Raw genomic sequence first — 21,173 nt, 5'->3', positions numbered from 1 at the left:
TAAATTGTATCTTAATTTTGATCAATGTTTTATCAATCAGTTGCCCGTATTTAATAAATAAGAAGCAAATATATAGCCTAGCAGACAATGTAATAAGGCGCCGGCACGATCACTTGCATTGCATGTGAAATAAAGATTTGAGAAATATAGGTTATATATTACAGAAAGCTTGAAATGTCTTCTTTTAAATGAAAATGAACAAACCCGAGCCATATGTCTGCCTTGCAGAAACATACAAATAGACATAGCCAGACTAGACTATTTTAGTACAAATTATGAGTTTACTGACGTTTTTTAAGTGAAATTAATAAATTAAGTGGTTTTTTTTTTGCCTGGTTAGTTTTGCCTACGTTCCTATGGCCCAATGACCATACGATGAGCATTTAATGCTTTTTAAAAATGCGGGTCAGGAAGCAGGTCGGGTACAATATTTTATTTTTATTTTTTTGCGGTCCGAGTTGCGGGCGGGTGTCACGCTGTCAGTCTCTGTTTTCCTGGGTGTTCCCTAGTGAGCTCACTTCTCCTTAGGCACTTCACCATAATTCCTCTAGTCTGGTCCTGTCTTCACAGTAATTGCACTCCAGTTAATCGCACAGGTGCAGACAATCTATTGTTGTTAGTCTCCTTACAAATAGCTGTCCTTCCCTGTTGTTTGTATGGAGTCCTTACCCTTTGTGTGATATGTTCTCGTCTCCCGAGACTTACCCCTGCCTTCTCGTTCCTCCGAGTTTTACGTTCCGTTTAATCCGGTTTCCTCTTTTGTTTTGTTTTGTTTTGTTTGTCTCCCAAAACTGTTTATTTTGTATTACCCTTTTTGTTATTAAAATGATACTTGCTATTGGATCTACCCTCTCCTTGTGTTTTCCTAATACACAGACGTCACAGCGGGTTAGTTGAAAACGTCGGTCGGGTGTGGGTTATTAATACATTTACCCGCGCATCACTGATTATACACATTAAAGAAAACAGATAGAATACAAAAGATTAGAAAGGTAGTTAGATTTTTTATTTGATTTATTTTTATTTCATTTTGTAAAGAATAGAATTATAATAGCATAAATTAATTTTAAGATGATTTTATTTTTGAAGATGGCTAAGGACTCTGCTGCCCGGATTGAGTTGGGGAGTTCATTCCACCAGAAGGGACGATTTCATTTAAAAGTCCGTAAAAGTGACTTTGTGCTTCTTTGGGATGAACAATCAAGCGACGTTCACTTGCAGAACGCAAGCTTCTAGAGGCACATAAGTGTGAATTAACAAATTTAGGTAAAGGGGTCTAGAGCCAGTGGTAGTTTTGTAGCACCTTATGAAAGGAAAATATATTTACCAATATATTTCTTAAAATATATTGTGATATATTGTAATATATTATTTTGCCTTTTTATTTTCTAACATTTTATATATTTGAATACATTTAATAATATATTGATGATACATATATTTTATAATATATTGCAAAATATACAAATGATTGCCACTTTCAATATATTGCAATATATTGGAAAAAATAAATATATATAAGAATATATGCCTAATATATTACATGATATTTTCCAATATACTGCAATATATTTTTGTTTCATAAGAGGCCAAACATCAATGCCTTGAATTTTATGCGAGCAGCTATTGGAAGCCAGTGCAAATTTATAAACAGAGGTGTGATGTGTATTCTTTTTGGCTCATTAAAAATGAATCTTGCTGCCGCGTTCTGAATTAATTGTAAAAGTTTGGTAGAATTGGCTGGAAGACCTGCAGAGATAGCATTGCAATAGTCCAGCATGGACACAACAAGAGCTTGGACAAGGACTTGTGCAGCATGTTCTGATACTATAATTGAACAAAACAGTACATTTCTAGTGTTTGTTTGAATTTTTAAGTGGAAATGTTGCTGTATTAAAATCGAATGGCTGCTGAAGTTGGACGTTTTGTCATATTTGTCTCATTATTCCAAGGTCAACTGAGTATCTGACATCATGTTTTTTTAAATATACTGTAATATATGACAATTTAATACTGACATATTTTAATATTTATTCCACACACAATAATCATTTGTAATGTTAGTTTTGCAGTTCTGAGCACCATTATTTGCTTTAATCTAGGCTAAGTGCATAAATGAATACAAATAAACTTTATAAAAAAATATTTGCAGTTTCAAAGTGTTTTTTTTATTTTTTAACTATACAAATCATGGTTATACATAATATATAATGCACTTATCAGTCCTCTCTAGTGTTTCTGTCAGGAACAAGTCTGTGTTGTCGCTAAATCTTTTACATGACCAAATATTTTTTATTAACTTTCATGCACTGTATAAAATTTCTGCCTTAAGTGGCTTTTAATTAAAATCTCATTGGGGTGATGGCAATCAACAACCATTTACTTTCGTCTCTCGTGTACAAATACTTTTTGGCTAACAATGTTACGATAGTAATGTAAATAGTTAATTTCTTAATTTAATTAATTAATTCATTCATTTGTGTGTTTGTTTGTTGTTAATTATTATTCTGCTAATATTATGTCTCTCCTGCATTAGACATAAAAATCAATGATGGGAGAGAGAACATGAACTCTTAATTTCCCAAAGATTTATTTATCATACATATTATCATACATCCTTCATATTTTTTATCACTTGGATATCCTACTCATTCTGCATTTTTCTGTGGTGAAGTAAAAAGTACAGAAAAATTATGTAATTTCTACAAAAGTTCGTTCAGGCAAAAATGATAAAAAAATATAAAAAATAAAGCAAATTCTTTATTAGTACTCAATTCAAGTTTGTAGAAATTAAAGCATAAATATCCAGATTATAAAACTAAATAAAACCCACTAAACTTTTCTGACACTGGTGTTCCAATCATGCACCGCAGCATGATTATTTAATTAGGTTGTTTTTTTTTGTTGTTGCTATTTTCCAGCTGTATTTAAACTGTTTTATCATTGCTGTTTTATACGATTTTGTCACATATGACATCCATATTCAAAAATCAACCTTAGTCCATTAGACAGTAGAGTTACTGTCTTTGTGTAAAGTGAAAGTGAAAGTGCTGTGACATACAGCCAAGTATGGTGACCCATACTCAGAATTTGTGCTCTGCATTTAACCCATCCAAAGTGCACACACACTGTGAACACACACCCGGAGCAGTGGGCAACCATTTATGTTGCGGTGCCCAGGGAGCAGTTGGGGGATCAGCCACAACCTTGTACCTGTATTGTGTACCAAGTACTGAAGTCTGTTTTTGAGAGAGTGCCGCATCACTAATTATGTAGATATGGTGTCTATATGATATCTATTGTATTATTTATTTAGTTGTTTCTGAGTAAAACGAACATTCTAAAGGCAGGGTTTAACAATCACAAGTGTGCTTTTTGTCCATCATCAACCAGATGATGTGAGGGGAGATACACACATTTATTTATCAAGCTTCTGAAATATACATACTTAATAATAAACTATATAAAATGCACTTCTGAAAAAACTTCCTGTTAAATATTCTTCCAGACTTCAGAGAAACTGAGGAACATTTGCATTGTGATTTCATTCTCATTGCTTTACTGCAGGGCTTGTTGACACTTTATGATATAATGCTGTATTTGTGTTTATGTAGGCCTATTTGATCATGCTTACATTACTTAAAACATGCATTCGGTATTTCACATGATGAGTCAGTTTTATTTTCCCAGATGATTGACTGCAGGATTATTGTCAGAGCTCTTGTTAAATTGAACTAAGAACATTACTTTAAAAATAGTAAAGTTTCATACATTGTTTTAATGGGAAAAAGGTATATCAGTCCACATCAAGTTATAGGAGCTATGAGAACACAAGTTCTCATAATGTGTATTTGATCCTGCCTTTGATTTCTATCTTTCTTTTCACAGCTATGTGTGTTTTTGTATTTACATGTGGACATATTCAGAAGTTCAGAGCATTGGTTCACCTGTGCAGGTGTTTTACACCCAACATTGTCTTTCTGTTTTACAGGAAAAACCATACACCAGTTAAACCAGTTTATGTCTAAAGTAAAACTATTTAAACAGCCTCCATTTTGTGAAAGGGGACAACATGATGAACAGCAGGAGAAAAAAAAAACTGTTTGTGAATAAGGTGGAGCAGTTTGTGAATAGTTTATTTTAATGCTGCTGACTATAGAAAGACTGGATTCATGAACTGAATGAAGTTTGTGTTTGATGATCTTCATTGTTGAGAAAGAGGTAGGTTTGAACAAACACATTTCTAGATTCATTATCATTCATTGGTAAGTCAATATGAGTCTGTATTTGTAGATACTTGTTCTATTCTGCTGTATTGTAAGAGATCTTTCAATACTACAGCCAGAAAATGATTCTAATTTCATACAGTAACTGGTGTTAATGTGAAGAGTGATTCCTTAGAGATGTAATAAGCAGCAACAGCTCTACTGACTGAATTTCAGCTTGAATCAGGAAGTGAAAAGTTAAAAGGTTTAAGATCGAATCATGAATGGATTCAGACACTCAGACTGATTCTAGGTTCTGTCTCTCAATCTATTGAACTTGGAATTGAGTTGAACATCTTTTGATGGGTGAATATTCATCCAAAGCTTAGTGATTCAGAGTTTGAATGTATTTATAAGGAAAGTAAAAGAAGGTGTCAAAAAATTACTGTTACATACCTGGACTCTTATAGTGTGTTTTTGCCCCTGTGACCCAGTTTCTGTCTTCTGTATTTGGTTTGATTAGTTCCCAGGTGTGTCTATTCTATTCCCCATTTGTTCCATGTCCCTGTTAATTTAGTCATGCTATCCACCTGTGTTTCCCCAATTATCCCGTGTACATAAGCCTTGTCCTTTGAGTTCTGTTTTGGCGTTATGTTATGGCGCAGACTGAGGGTGAGCTGCGGGACTGACTGACACCAGCAGGGATGACGAGGAACTGGCTGGTCTAGGAGGAGGAGGAGAGAGAGGAAGGATGGGAGGAAAGACAAGAGGATCAGGGCTGGATGGAACCAGTGTAAGTGGAGCAGAGGGACCGGCAGGTCCAGGAGGAGGTGGGAGAGGGAGGCCGGGAGGGAACACAGGAGACAAGATTCAGAGCTGGGAGGAACCAGTGGAGACACAGAAGATTCAGGGCTGGGCGGAACCAGTGGAGACACAGAAGATTCAGGGCTGGGCGGAACCAGCGGAGACACAGAAGATTCAGGGCTGGGCGGAACCAGCGGAGACACAGAAGATTCAGGGCTGGGCGGAACCAGCGGAGAAACAGAAAATTCAGGGCTGGGCGGAACCAGCGGAGAAACAGAAAACTCAGGGCTGGGCGGAACCAGCGGAGAAACAGAAAACTCAGGGCTGGGCAGAACCAGCGGAGAAACAGAAAACTCAGGGCTGGGCGGAACCAGTGGAGAAACAGAAAACTCAGGGCTGGGCGGAACCAGCGGAGAAACAGAAAACTCAGGGCTGGGCAGAACCAGCGGAGAAACAGAAAACTCAGGGCTGGGCGGAACCAGCGGAGAAACAGAAAACTCAGGGCTGGGCGGAACCAGCGGAAATGAAGCATAGGAACTGACTGGAGGAGGTAGGAGTGGGAGACTGAGATGGTACACAGGGGGATCAGGGTTGGACGGAACCAGCGGAGAAACAGGAAAATTAGGGATTACCTCCATAGACCAGTCCATCAGATCCAAAAGTTGCTCCATGTTACCCGAGACCGGATATAGCTCTCCCTCAGTCGTGGATGTGTGGGTAGGGTTTTCCTCCACGCCCTCGATCTCCACTAGGACTCCCACGATGCACGGTGTTGACGGCTCACACACCTCATCAGTCGCGCTCTCGAGATCCTGCTCCATGTCACTGGATGGCTCGGGCTCTGCGGCTGCGGTGGGCTCTGGCTCCGTGTGGCGGGATGGTGGCTGGCTGGTCTCTGGGTCGGGTGTGGGACTGGCGAGATCCTCCATGGGGCAGACGGTGAGAGGTGACCCATTTCTCGCCAGAGTCCACTCCACGAATGCAGCAAATTTTAGGTCAGGTTTTCTGTTACGGTTCACGCTGCCGGAAGAAACACGGAGCCGAGGATAAACAAAATAAGGCTTTTAATATATTGAACACATGGAGCACAGAGATAGACACACGTAAATAGCAAGTGAGTAGACCCGACAAAACAGAACTGATCCCCCTGTGTACCCTCTCAGTCTCCCACTCCTACCTCCTCCAGTCAGTTCCTATGCTTCATTTCCGCTGGTTCCGCCCAGCCCTGAGTTTTCTGTTTCTCCACTGGTTCCGCCCAGCCCTGAGTTTTCTGTTTCTCCGCTGGTTCCGCCCAGCCCTGAGTTTTCTGTGTCTCCGCTGGTTCCGCCCAGCTCTGAATCTTCTGTGTCTCCACTGGTTCCGCCCAGCTCTGAATCTTGTCTCCAGTGTTCCCTCCCGGCCTCCCACTCCCACCTCCTCCTGGACCTGCCGGTCCCTCTGCTCCACTTACGCTGGTTCCGTCCAGCCCTGATCCTCTTGTCTTTCCTCCCATCCTTCCTCTCTCTCCTCCTCCTCCTAGACCAGCCAGTTCCTCGTCATCCCTGCTGGTGCCAGTCAGTCCCACAGCTCACCCTCAGTCAACGCCATCTGGGCACGATGGTTCGCTGCTGGACTGCCAGTCTCCAGCTTCGCCTTGGCGCGTTAAGGCCCTGTCTCCGCCTCCAGCCTCCGAGCCCTGGACTCCTCCTCGGTCCTTCGACCCAGCGGCTCCGCCTTGGCTCTTAGCTCCCTCGTCTCCACCGTGGCCTGGCATCCCACCTGCTCCACCGGGCTCCCTCGTCCCTCCGGCTCCACCTTGGTCAGTCGTCGACCATCCGCCGCCTCGGGACTCCACTCCTCTGGTTCCACCTCGTCACTCCATCCCTCCGGCTCTGTCAGGCTCCTCCTTCCCTCCGGTTCCACCTCCATCCTCGGTCGCTCCGGCTCCACAGCGGTCTGCCAGGACCCCGCCTCCGCCTTGGTTGCCTGAGCCTTCTGCTCCACCTAGGCCCTCCGGATCCTCAACGTCACCCTGGCTCTGCGGCTGTGCTGCTCCAACGGTGGGCTCCTCTCCCACCGTTGCAGTCTCCGCCTGTCGGCCCCCTGGTGTCGTCGACCCCTCCTTCACCATGGCTCCTCCCACCGTCGACTCCACCATGGATCTCCGTCCTGGCTGGTCTCTGGTGGACCATCTGGCTCCTCCTGCTCCTGTCCCCTCCCTGGCTCCTCCCTCCGTCGTCTCCTCCCTGGCTCCTTCCTCTGTGGTCCCTGTCTGCTGGCTCCCTCCTGGGAGTCTGTCCTCCACCGGAACCTCCTACCAAGTTCCCACCCACGCCTCCCTGGGTTGTTTCTACGGTGCGAGGACGCACCTACCGGTAGGGGGGAGTACTGTTGCATACCTGGACTCTTACAGTGTGTTTTTGCCCCTGTGACCCAGTTTCTGTCTTCCGTATTTGGTTTGATTAGTTCCCAGGTGTGTCTATTCTATTCCCCATGTGTTCCATGTCCCTGTTAATTTAGTCATGCCATCCACCTGTGTTTCCCCATTTATCCCGTGTACATAAGCCTCGTCCTTTGAGTTCTGTTTTGTCGGGTCTACTCACTTGCTATTTACGTGTGTCTACCTCTGTGCTCCATGTGTTAAATATATTAAAAGCCTTATTTCGTTTATCCTCGGCTCCGTGTTTCTTCCGGCAGCGTAAACCGTAACAATTACATGTTAATTAGATGTTAAAGTGTGGTATAAGAACATTGAATTCTCATTATTTTGTCTAAAGAAGTCAATTCATTCATATATTTTATTGTCTATTTCTACAGCACTGTCTTTAAAATGAGTCTCTGTGAGAAGAGAGAGGATGAGGAGGATGTTCACTTACATAAAGTAGAATCTCCAGAATCCAGCTGTGTGTCTATGAAGAGTGAAAGATCCATGAGCAATCCTCCTCATCTCAGTGATGGAGCAGTGACCCCTGACACATCTGTGATGTGAGAAAATCAATAATCCACTTTCAGCTTTAAAATATTTCTAATCTGAGATAAAACATGTCTGTTCATGATCATCTAAAACAAATATATGCTTTTAATGAATAAAGGCTGCAAATTGTTTAAATTAATTTTAATCATAAGCTTCATTTAAAAAAATGTATGTACAGCAAAAACAATTTGATTGATGTCGACTTCCATTTTTTTGTGTGAAATTTTTGGTGTTGTGTCAAATTAGAGCTCAGAGTTTTATGTGCTGGAGAATTTTTATGATTTTTCTTTCCTGCTTTTCTCTCTTGCTTTTTCACTGTGTTTCTGTTCATCTCTGTTTCTGCAGAGTGAAGAGAGAAGATGTGATCAGATCAGTAATGCCCCGTCTGACCTGCACTGACTCTGACTTTCAGATGCTCATCAGACAGAGAGTCAAAGAGCAGCACAAAACCAGTATGAAGCACAAGTATGAAAGCTTATTTGAGGGAATCAGACTAGAAGAGAATCAAACTCTCCTGAACAGGATCTACACAGAGCTGTACATCATAGAGGGAGAGAGAGAAGGAGTGAATGAAGAACATGAGGTTTTACAGATGGAGAAAACAGCCAGAACACAAGACACTCCAGTCTACTGCAATGACATCTTTAAACCCTTACATCAACCTAAATATGACAAAATCCCAATCAAGACTGTTCTTACTAAAGGCATCGCTGGAATTGGAAAAACCATCTCTGTGCAAAAGTTTATTCTGGACTGGGCCGAGGGAAACGCCAATCAGGATGTAGATTTCATGTTTGTGCTTCCATTTCGAGAGCTGAACTTGATCCGAGATCATCAGTACAGTCTTCACAGACTTCTGCTGGACTTTCATCCTGAACTTCAAGGTCTGGACTCACAGATTTATGAGGAGTGTAAAGTTGTGTTCATCTTTGATGGTCTGGATGAAAGCAGAATCACACTGATGTTTTCAGACGCTCAGAAAGTTAGTGATGTGAATGAGTCTTCATCAGTGGGTTTGTTAATGTCAAACCTCATCAGAGGAGAGCTGCTTCCCTCTGCTCTCATCTGGATCACCTCCAGACTAGCAGCAGCCAATCAGATCCCCTCCAAATACATCAACCGTGTGACAGAAATTCAGGGATTCAGTGACCCTCAGAAGGAGGAATATTTCAGGAAGAGAATCAGTGATGAACATCAAGCCAGTAGTATCATCTCACACATCAGAAAATCAAGAAGCCTCCACATCATGTGCCACATCCCCGTCTTCTGCTGGATCTCATCCACTGTGCTTCAGAAGCTCCTGGAAGAAGATGACAGTGCAGAAATCCCTCAAACTCTGACTGAAATGTATATCCACTTCCTGCTGAATCAGATCAACATGAGGAAGCAGAAGTTTGAAGAGAGAGATCCAGAGAAACTCCTGCCGTCCGACAGAGAAGTGATTGTGAAACTTGCTGAAGTGGCTTTCAAACAGCTGATGAAGGGCAATGTGATGTTCTACAAGGAGGACCTGACTGAGAGCAGCATAGACATCACTGACGCCTCAGTGTATTCTGGGATTTGCACTGAGATCTTTAAGCAGGAATCTGTGATTCATCAGAGGAAAGTCTACAGCTTCATTCATCTGAGCTTTCAGGAGTTTCTAGCTGCTTTCTTTGTGTTTTACTCCTATGTATCCAAGAATATTCAAACATTGAAGTTGTTACTGAATGCAAGATATCAGTTGTACAGCTGTAGACTCTTTCTGCATGAGCTACTAGAATCAGCAGTTGATAAAGCCTTAGAAAGTAAAAATGGACACCTGGATCTTTTCCTGCGGTTCCTGCTGGGCATCTCACTGGAGTCCAATCAGAGACTCTTACAGGATCTACTGAGACACACAGTGTACAGCTCAAAGACCATCAAGAAAACAACACAGTACATTAAAGACACAATCAAGGGTGACAAAGGTCTCTCAGCTGACAGATGCATCAATCTGTTCCTCTGTCTGTTGGAGATGAAGGATCAAACTCTGTACAGAAAGATTCAGGAGTTGCTGAAATCAGAGAATAACTCAGTGAGGAAACTCTCTCCTGGTCACTGCTCAACAATTGCATACATGCTTCTGATATCAGAGAAGGTGCTGGATGAGTTTGATCTGAAGAAATACAACACATCAGAGGAGGGGAGAAGGAGACTGATACCAGCTGTGGTGAACTGCAGGAAAGCTTTGTGAGTATCGGTTGATGTGTAACAAATAAAACAAACATATTAATTAAAATATTTATTGATTCCATTTTAAGATCCCTCTCCTATTTTCTAAGCATTAACACCAGTTCAAATGACAAAGGAAAAATTTGATAAAAGTGATCCGTCTGTCATACAGTGTTTTCCACCTTAAAAATATTGAGAAAAAAAGACCGGTCAAGAGTAGAAAATTATTAAGAAAAATATTCAAACCTAGCATGTCAGAATGAGAATGTGTAGTTTGTCAGGAACCAATTGTTCAGTGAACCCCAGTTACCCCCCCCCCCCACTAGATGTCTAGCGATAGGCTTGTTTTTAGTATTTCTAGCTGCATCTGGCAGTGGCGGATCCTGGCATGTGTAGGCTGCTGCCTAGGGCCACTTTCTTCTCTTCTTTATACTTAATTTTAATGATCCATGTAATGCGCAATGTAAAGCATGAATCTCCACTCGCAAGCAGATTTCCTTCACTCACACAAAACTAGACATGTGCCTTTAAATATACAGTACATGGTTCTTTTATGAATTATCTATCTCAGTCAGATATAGATTACGTGTACGCTCAAATTTTGTCCTTGCATCACTGAAGACCAGAAGAGATTTTTTTCTAAATCAGGTGAAGAGTAGCCTTGGCTTTTCTCACTAAAATGGAAGCAAGCTGATTATAGTCAGCCTTCTCTAGTTATTTATTTTATTATTTAATACTTATTTTAATTAAGTGCTTAAACTGTAAATATGCATTTAATAAATTATTTTATTTAGTGCATTTCTATTTTGTAGTTTTTGTATGCAATAAAGGTGTATAAACCAGGTTCCAGACATAATCACTGAGGGTGCTTCTGCAATTAGTGAGGATGCTCTAGTTTTAATGTACATTTTCACATATTTTGTCCTGTGTATTGCTATGGTTATCACAATGTAAATCTGCTACTTTGAGAGCAAATCCCACATAGATATGCAGATGTAATTTCCGACAAACAAAGTTTTTTACATTTTAAATGGATTTTAAGCCTAGAAAACTCTCAAGGAGTGTTCTTTATAACCACTAAAAAGCTGTTACTCTTTGTTAATCGCGATCTCACAAAGTTATGACCAATGAATCTCACACGGCACAATTAATAAATTATTAACATCATGTACTGTATATTGTATGTTATCATGAAAGTATTCAATTGTATAGCTCAACACGAAACAAAAACTGGTGTGTTACAGCCTTTGATACGAGAGAAACCCCATCATGAGGATGATGAAAGTGTTTTCACTTGAATAAAGCCTTTGAAGGCCTTTTCAGTGTTTTTCTTAATTGAATAAAAAAAAAGAATAAACACTGATAAATATTGCATTTGATGAGAGAGCATTTGCAGCTTAGCACTTCCTAATAGTGTACCATAGTCCATAGTCCTTTTTTTTCTTCAGTTGAACAATAGGAAACTGAAATTTGGTCCTTGATGATTCCTAAAATGCAAGTCAATGGTTATCATATCAGGTGACAAAGAATTAACACCCTTGGCTCTATATTGAGGTTCTATGAGGGGAAACAATCAATCGGTGCAAGAAACTAAACATTATTTACAATGTTATTACCATTATTAAAAAAATCATTATTTCGAACTGGCTGTTTTTAGTGAACTGTTCCTAGGAAACATTTCGGACTTTTCAGAAAAACTGCTGAGCCTTGATGGACATGTTTGATCTCACTGGTCAGTTCTGTGAATGTTTGTCTTCATTTCTACAATCAAAATCCTCACTGAGAGAGTTGGACCTGAGTAACAATGACCTGCAGGATTCAGGATTAAAGCTTCTGTCTGATGAACTGAAGAGTCCAAACTGTCAATGTGCATCACACAAACATGCCAAATATTAAAAACAAAAGGATTACAGTGTAAAAGAATATTATTGTGTAGGCTAGATAAATATGAAAATGTAATGATGGATAGTCATTGTCTGTATTAGAATTAGGCTACCTATTTGCAATCCAACCTATTACTACTTATAATGATGAATGAAATCTTCTACTTCATCCCACGCCTTCTTCACCTCAGGGAACCTTTGATGGATTCCTGCTTGTCCCGTAGATGATCTGATCATGCGCTTTAACTTCGTGCACGAGCAGATCGGTTTCTTCGATTGAGAAGCGTTCAGCTTTTCCAGCAAAAAAAATTCCACCATGTAAATAGTGATCCGCCATGGGGCGAGCGCATCTCGCTCTTAAAGGGAATGGGAGATGACACTCTGATTGGTTTATTGAACGTTATGCCCATTACTCATTAAGAGAATAGGGACAACCCATTCCAAAAATGGCAATCCTCATAAGGCTGTGGTTGGTTGTGCATCTTTTTCTTTCACACTCTTTGTATTCCACTCAACTTTCTGTTTACATGCTTGGACACAGCACTCTGTGAACAGCCAGCTTCTTTGGCAATGGATGTTTGTGTTTTACCCTCCTTGTGAAGGGTGTCAGTGACTGTCTACTGGATAACTGTCAGATCAGCAGTCTTCCTCGTTGATTGTGTAGCCTAGTGAACCAAACTGAGAGACCATTTTGAATGCTTAGGAAAACTTTACAGGTATTTTGAGTTGATAAGCTGATTGGCATGTCACCATATTCTAATTAGTTGAATTGGTGTTTTTTTGTTAAATGTGAGCCAAAATCCATTTATTGAATACACAATTCACAATTTGAGTTGAATTACTGAAATAAATTAACTTTTCCACGACATTCTAATTTATTGAGATGCACCTGTAGAATGGACAATCCTGCTATACAGCCGTGCTGAATAATGCCACTCTTTCTTTTGCATTAAAAAGATTTACTTGTATTAAAAATAAAAATACATTTAAAGGTATTCATTTTACAGGTACTTTTGTCTAAATCTATTTACAAATGAGGAATATCACAAGCAATTATTCATTAGGGAACATTAATCATGTTCAAAGTCATGTGCAGAAAATTTTTAACCCACCATCTCTGCTTTATTGAAGCATATTTTATCCTGTGTTATAGACTTGCTGGATGCAATCTCACTGATCAGTGCTGTGAAAGTTTGTGTTCATCTCTAAAATCATCAAAATCACTGAGAGAGCTGGACCTGAGTAACAATGACCTGCAGGATTCAGGAGTGAAGCTTCTGTCTGATGGATTGAAGAATCCAAACTGTCAACTCAACATAATGAGGTAAGAAAAACAGATAAAGATTCACTGGGTTATGAAATTAAAGATGTCTTTGATGCTGACTGCGAATGTGTGTTTTTGTAGATTATCTGGCTGTATGGTGACAGAGGAAGGCTGTTGTTTTCTGGCTTCAGCTCTGAGTTCAAACCCCTCACACCTGAGAGAGCTGGATCTGAGCTACAATCACCCAGGACAATCATTAGTCAAGCTGCTTTCTGATCCAAACTACAGACTGGAGAAACTCAAGTATGTTCAACACTAACAATCATCCTTTCATTTGTGTTTTTACATGTTTTTAAAGTTCCAAGATGCAGATTCAGGGATCAGTCTAAATGAGAAGAAATTATGTTTGACCTCAAGATCCTGGAACCAGACTGGATTCGGATGACTACGGTGATCTCAAAATAAGAATGAAACAGACTAATATTAGTGTATATGCCATTCTTCTTACAATGCAAGAAGTACATTGGTTGTTAAGGGAAGTGTTCCCATCTCAAAGGTTCTTCATCAGAAAAAGCAACTTATATAACTTTGTGTGAGGAAAATTTAAATCAATAATCGCATGTACTTTACAAAAACCCACTCCAGACTTTTCATATTTACAATTTAAAAGGGTTACTTGATTTTGTCAGTTTATGTAAAACAAACAAACAAACAAACATAAAAAAACGATAATACAAAAATGCATGAATGTTTAAAATGTCTAATTTTCAATCTAACGTCCTCTTCTGATTTTAAATCTATAATTTTTTTTTATATAACTTTTATTATTTTTTAGTTTAAATCATGGAGGACAGTTCAGGATTAAAGCAGGACCACAGAAATGTAGGCCTCTCTCTCTCTCTCTCTCTCTCTCTCTCACACACACACACACACACACACACACAGACACACAAACAGACACACACACACACACACACACACACACACACACACATCTAAATTATTGTTGTTGTGCTGTGTTGGGTCAGTCCATCAGTCCATTGAGTGGTTCAAAAATTGTAAAGTTGGTTGATTAGAAGAAACAGAAGTAGAATTCTTCAAATTATTCAAATTTAGTCATATTAACATAATCTCAATTTAAATGATAAAAGAAAACACTAAAATAATATGCATTATTTTATTTATTGTTTATTACAACATGCCTAGATAAAAGGCTTGAATAGGATAAGATATTGAGGTTTCTGTGAAGGTCTATATAACCAAAATTCGTTTTGGGCCATGACACAAAAACAGCTGCTGCGGTTAAACTATGTAAGTAAAAGAAGAAGAAGAAGAAGAAGAAGAAAATAGTGGTTTTGCAATATAAATAGTAATAAAAAAAAGGGGAAAAATAAAAATGGTCAAACAACCAACTTCATAAATTTGGACCACTACTGATGGAATGACTTCTGTTATAAATGTTTTATCCTCTCTTCTTCTGTAGATGGATGTGATCTCACACTGGATTTAAACACAGCAAACCCTCATCTCGCTCTGTCTGAGAGGAACAGGAAGGTGACAGGTGTGAAAGAGAAGCAGCCGTATCCTGATCATCCAGAGAGATTTGATGTGTGTCATCAGGTTCTGTGTAGAGAGAGTCTGTCTGGACGCTGTTACTGGGAGGTTGAATGGAGCGGGCTTGGGCTTAATATATCAGTGACTTATAAAGGAATCAGCAGAAAAGGGGACGGAGATGACTGCTGGCTTGGATTCAATGATAAATCCTGGAGGCTGGACTGTATTAATAACAGATTCACTGCCAGACACAAGAAGAAGAACACAGACATATCAGCTCATTCGTTCTCTAACAGAGTAGGAGTGTATCTGGACTGGTCCAATGGTGTTCTGTCCTTCTACAGCGTCTCTGACACACACACACTCACACACTTACACACATTCACCAGCACATTCACTGAACCCCTCTATGCTGGATTTGGAGTTTATTTTGAGAGTTCAGTGTCTCTGTGTGAGTTTAAATAACCGTAAGAAACAAATGAGACACAACAGTTCAGTGAAAAACATACTATATATATATATATATATATATAGCATATACATATAAACTATACGTGTATACATAAAAAAGTACCCTCTGTGAGAACAATGATGCTATTATATCTTAAAGCCTATATTTATGTTTTGCTTAAGTTGCATTTATAAATCAGTATAAAGTTTTGCGTTTTACTCCGAGTATAGATGTTTTAAGTGTAATTGAGTATCATTTTGATACTATAATGGAATAAAACAGCAAATTTCTATTGATTTGAATTGTTAAGTGGAAATGTTGCTGTATTATAATCTAATGGCTGCTGAAGTTGGACATTTTGTAGGATTTGTCTCATTATTCCGAGATCAACTGAGTATTTGAGTATTGAGTATTTTTTGATCAGTGTGTTTATTTAAATGGACTGTAATATATGAAAATTTAATACTGACACATTTTAATATTTACACATATTTACATAATCACTTGAAGTTCTGAGCACCATTTTTTGTGTTAATCTAGGATATAAATTCATAAATGAATACAAAAAAACTTTATCAAACTTTTCAAAGTGTTTTTTTTGTTTTGTTAAGGATTTAAATATACGCATTGTAAAGGGGCTGACAAGACATGAGGATCCAGGTGCAAGTTTTATTGGTCACAGACGTGGTCATTACAGGCATGGGTCAAACAATTGCAAACATAGATATATGTTTTATTCTTTATTCTTATAAAATTAAGTAAAACCAACTAAACTTTTCTGACACTGGTCTTCCCATTATGCACCGGGGCATGAATAATTAATACGGTTGATTTTTTGGCTATTTTCCAGCTGTATTTACAATGTTTTATCATTGCTTTTGTTGTTAGGTTTAGAAACTTGCGATCTTGTTACATCTGGAGTTCAAAATTTTCAATTCCAAAATGACACATACTCAACAATGAACCACAGAGTTACTGTCATTGTGTATTGTGTACCAAGTCTGTTTTCAGATGAGTGCTGCATCACTAATTATGTAGATATGGTGTATACATATGTATTGAATTATTTACTCAAAGGCTTCTGAGTAAAACATACACTTTAAAAGCAGGGTTTAATTAGGTTATATAAGTAAAATCAAAGTATTGCCAAGTAAGTTTTGATCAGCCTAAGTAAAAATCAACCAAAGTTTGAATGGCCAAACTAAAGTTACTTATTTTCTTTGTCTAATTTACTTAAAGGCCGTGTTGGAGGGTTAATTTTTCAACAAATCTGTGCATTTTGCTCGTTGGTAATAAACATTTTAACTGTCATCTAAACAGATGTTAACTCATCGGTTTAGCTGTGCATTTATTGAATGAGCACTGTGCAATGTCCGAACTGATTGCACTATATTTTCACTGTTTTTTTTTAAAAAAAATTATGTAAAATCATTTTCTAACTGTTTTAAATTCATTTTAAATAAGTAAAAAAAAATTTTCAAAAGTTTTAAAATTGCTTGTTTTATTCTTGTTATTATTTTTCTTCATTATTAATTTACTTTTGTTTATGCAGAGCACTTTGAATTACCATTGTGTATGAAATGTGCTATATAAATAAACTTGCCTTGCCTCATCCATTGTATTTTATGTTGTTGGGTATCACAAAACGGAATATAATACGAAAAAGTAGGTACTATCTTAAAGCGTTCTTCTTTCCCTCACAATGCATTGCATCAAGTCACGTTGGGAAGAGAATTTACCAAACCCCGCCTTGAGAGCATTGAGAGTGACTAGAGAGAGTAGTAGATGAGAGTATTCAGATAGCGCAGATTATAGATAAATAGATAAATATATATATATATATATATATATATATATATAGAGAGAGAGAGAGAGAGAGAGAGAGATAGATAGATAGATAGATAGATAGATAGATAGATAGATAGATAGATAGATAGATAGATAGATAGATAGATAGATAGATAGATAGATATCGACCAACAGCGACCCAAACACACTCGCTTCCCTATAGCACAAGCTTTCCAACACAGTTTCCATGGGATGGCACCCACACAAGCACCTGCCAAACACAGCGACAGACATGCAGCTACATTTGCAACAACATTTTCACCGGAGGAAGAGATAAACGCTTAGAAACGTCCATACGTCCAATCTTTATGAATACGGGCCCTGAATAATCTATTCAGAATCAAAAACTAAATTGGCTTCTGCATCATAAAAGCTGTTGTGTTGAGCCCTTAAAAATTTTCCTTTCACAGCTTAAGTATGAAAACTATCAACAATGGACTACATAACACAAAATATTGTGAAATAAATAAATGAAAGCAACCGGAATTATTTAGAATCAATTTCGAGAAACACACACACACACACACACACATATATAAATGCTGTTTAAAAATGAAATCTATGTTATCATGCTAAGGAGATGACTGAAAGCTGGCGACTTCACAGTAGAAACAGGCTGCATGTTTTCAACAATGTTTCACTTGTATGAGAAAAATATTGCACTACGCTGTAGACCCATTCAACATAATAATTTTCATTAAAACTGTATGTTAACACGTAGGAGCTTGCTGCATGAATCTGTGAGTAGGCTACATTGGCAATTCGTGGGCTAGGATAGGAGATTCGAACCAAAAGACACAGCTTACATTTGACTAAAAGGTTTTTGTCTTTATGCTCAACTAAAGTGAAATAATGAGCTAACAATGAACTGACTCAAATGATTCACGCCCCGAACTCCCAAAGTGACTCAAATGATTCGCGAATCCACTTTGAACTCCCGAACTTACTCAACTGATTTGCGAACCTGCTCCAAACTTCCAAAATAAATTGTTTTTAAAAGGGTGCAACCATTATAGCATTCACGAGCGCGTTCAATAAAATCATTACATGGATAATACATAGAGTATTACCAGTGGTGGACGAAGTACACAAATCAAGTACTTGAGTAAAAGTACAGATACGAATAATAAAATACTACTCCAGTAAAAGTAAAAGTACTCCTTTTTCAATTTTACTCAAGTGAAAGTACAAAAGTACTCAATTTTGTATGTACTTAAGTAAAAAAGTACTGAAAGATAGATTGCAATTTTATATAGGCTAATTTAATTTTATATTAGCACTTTTTTTTTTTATAATCCTACTGCTCAAAATACCTTTTTCCAAAATAACCACTATATGGCGTCAAGATATATTTTTGTTGTTGATATGGACTACGCTTACGAGAGTAATGTTCACTGTGAAGCTTACACTGTGATGTACCTGAGAGAAAACAGAGATGACCATCTGATCTTCACCAGTAAGAAAAAAGTATTTTAAAGTTTGTGGTTTTACAGAACACCACAGTTATATATGACAAGATAATAAGGCCTGCAGTTAGGAAGAACATCTTAAGGAAAATATAATTATATTTTCTTAATTTTTTTTTTCCTTCTCAAACCTTGTCTACGGTGTAAAAACACCCCTGGCCAAACGGGGTGCATCTCTTCCCCTCTTTGATAATTACTGTAGTTACCATGTTCTGAACATCACATCCTTTCTTTTCTCCCCAGATGTAATCTATATATCTATCTATCTATATCTATCTATCTATCTATCTATCTAGCTATATATATATATATATAGATAAGCACCTATATATATATATATATATATATATATATATATATATATATATATATATATATATATATATATATATATATATATATATATATATATTTATATATATAGGTGGTTGAATAAAAATATTTGGACATTATTTATAAAAATTACCTCAAGTTAGCACCAGCAAGCCTGCTAGACATTTAGCATCAGCTACAATATTTACTTATTTTCAGTACCGTTCTGAATAAGCATTCTGTCTAACGTTACTCGTCAAAAAAAAAAAGCCTCAAGTCAAAATATTCATTTATCACCAATTAACTGTTTGACAAACACTTCCTGCTTCGAGATCTGAATTTAAAAAAAAATATTAAACATGCTCCGAAGTGCCGATCTGAATCAACGGAGTCGCGAACATGCTCCGAAGTGCCGAACTGAATCAACCGAGTCGCGAACAGGGTCCGAAGTCCTGATCTGAATCAACCGAGTCGCGAACAGGCTCCGAAGTGCCGATCTGAATCAACCGAGTCGCGAACATGCTCCGAAGTCCCGATCTGAATCAACCGAGTCGCGAACAGGCTCCGAAGTGCCGATCTGAATCAACCGAGTCGCGAACAGGCTCCGAAGTGCCGATCTGAATCAACCGAGTCGCGAACAGGCTCCGAAGTGCCGATCTGAATCAACCGAGTCGCGAACATGCTCCGAAGTGCCGATATGAATCAACGGAGTCGCTAACATGCTCCGAAGTCCAGAAGTCCCGATCTGAATCAACCGAGTCGCGAACAGGCTCCGAAGTCCCGATCTGAATCAACCGAGTCGCGAACAGGCTCCGAATTGCCGATCTGAAAACTTCGACCAAAGAATGTAAAAAATAATTATATTTCTCTAATAACTCTAACTCTACAACTCTATGAAAGACTCAGATCACGTATCTAAAAATAAATCGCTATAGTAAAAGAGAAATAATAAGAGGAGTGAAGTTTCCTACCGCTCTGCTGTGTTTGGTCCTCAAGCGCGTCTGACGCTCCGCGGCGCGTCTCCGCCCCTCACACGCGCGTTTACAGCGCTAAATTAATCATCTTTGCTAATTATTATACATTTACTTCTTTGTCAGCTTCAGGTACTTCATTTATTATTGTTCAATTAACTGTTTGAAACAAAAAAGGTTGTATTTCAGTAATAATTCTAAATTATCAAAATAAAATATATAAAATAAATAATAAAAATATGATTTTCAGTTACAATAGTTAATCCTAAATTCCGACATTAATAACTTACTTTTAGCAACATCAGACGCACGCGCTCACAAGATCTCACGGTTCTTACTTCTGTAGACTCGCACTAAACGGTTCATTTGAATCAGTGAGTGGTCGACTCCAGAACAGCTGCAATCGGATCATTCTAATTCGTAAACGAATCGTTTGGTGCGATTCGCGATCCGATTTAAAGGTTTATTTTGAAAAGACTCAGTTCGTTCATGATGAATCAGACACCGCTTCTGCGTGTCGGAGCACGTGATATATTATAGGGAGTAACGATATGTTTTATGAAATGTAGTGAAGTTAAAAGAACGATCTTATGCTTTGGAATGTAGTGAAGTAAAAGTAAAAGTTACTCAAAATAAAACTACTTCAGTAAAGTACAGATACTTGAAAAATTTACTTAAGTACAGTAACGAAGTAAAGCTACTCCGTTACTGTCCACCACTGAGTATTACATTAAAGTGTAAATTATTATTACATAATTATTACAGTACATTATTCCTGTAGCTCAATTGGTAGCACTGCGCTATCAAGCGCAAGGTTGGGGGTTCGATTCCCAAGGAAAAAACATGATATGATATGCATTCATGACCTCTAGACTGGACTATTGTAATGCACTTCTAGGTGGTTGTCCTGCTTCGTCAATAAACAAGCTACAGGTAGTCCAAAATACAGCAGCTAGAGTCCTTACCAGGTCAAGAAAATATGATCATATTACCCCAATTTTACAGTCTCTGCACTGGCTACATATGAATTTCCGTATCAGTTACAAATTATCATTACTTACCTATAAGGCCCTAAATGGTTTAGCTCCAGCGTACCTAACTAGCCTTCTACCACGTTACAACCCATCACGCTCCCTAAGGTCACAAAACTCTGGACTTTTGGTCGTTCCTAGGATAGCGAAGTCCACTAAAGGAAGTAGAGCTTTTTCACATTTGACTCCCAAACTCTGGAATAGCCTTCCTGATAATGTTCGGGGTTCAGACACACTC

At 38.5% G+C, this 21,173-nt stretch overlaps 1 pseudogene; it reads left to right on the top strand.

The window, feature by feature from the left end:
* The first annotated feature begins 4,063 nt into the window (after positions 1-4,063).
* LOC113099095 (NACHT, LRR and PYD domains-containing protein 14-like) lies at positions 4,064-15,347 on the top strand (annotated as a pseudogene).
* Positions 15,348-21,173: the final 5,826 nt, after the last annotated feature.

Source organism: Carassius auratus, unplaced genomic scaffold, assembly GCF_003368295.1.
Source record: "Carassius auratus strain Wakin unplaced genomic scaffold, ASM336829v1 scaf_tig00216862, whole genome shotgun sequence".
NCBI classification, from domain to species: domain Eukaryota; kingdom Metazoa; phylum Chordata; class Actinopteri; order Cypriniformes; family Cyprinidae; genus Carassius; species Carassius auratus.
The sequence above is the reverse complement of the archived record's forward strand: the minus strand, read 5'-3'. Positions and strand labels throughout refer to the sequence as shown.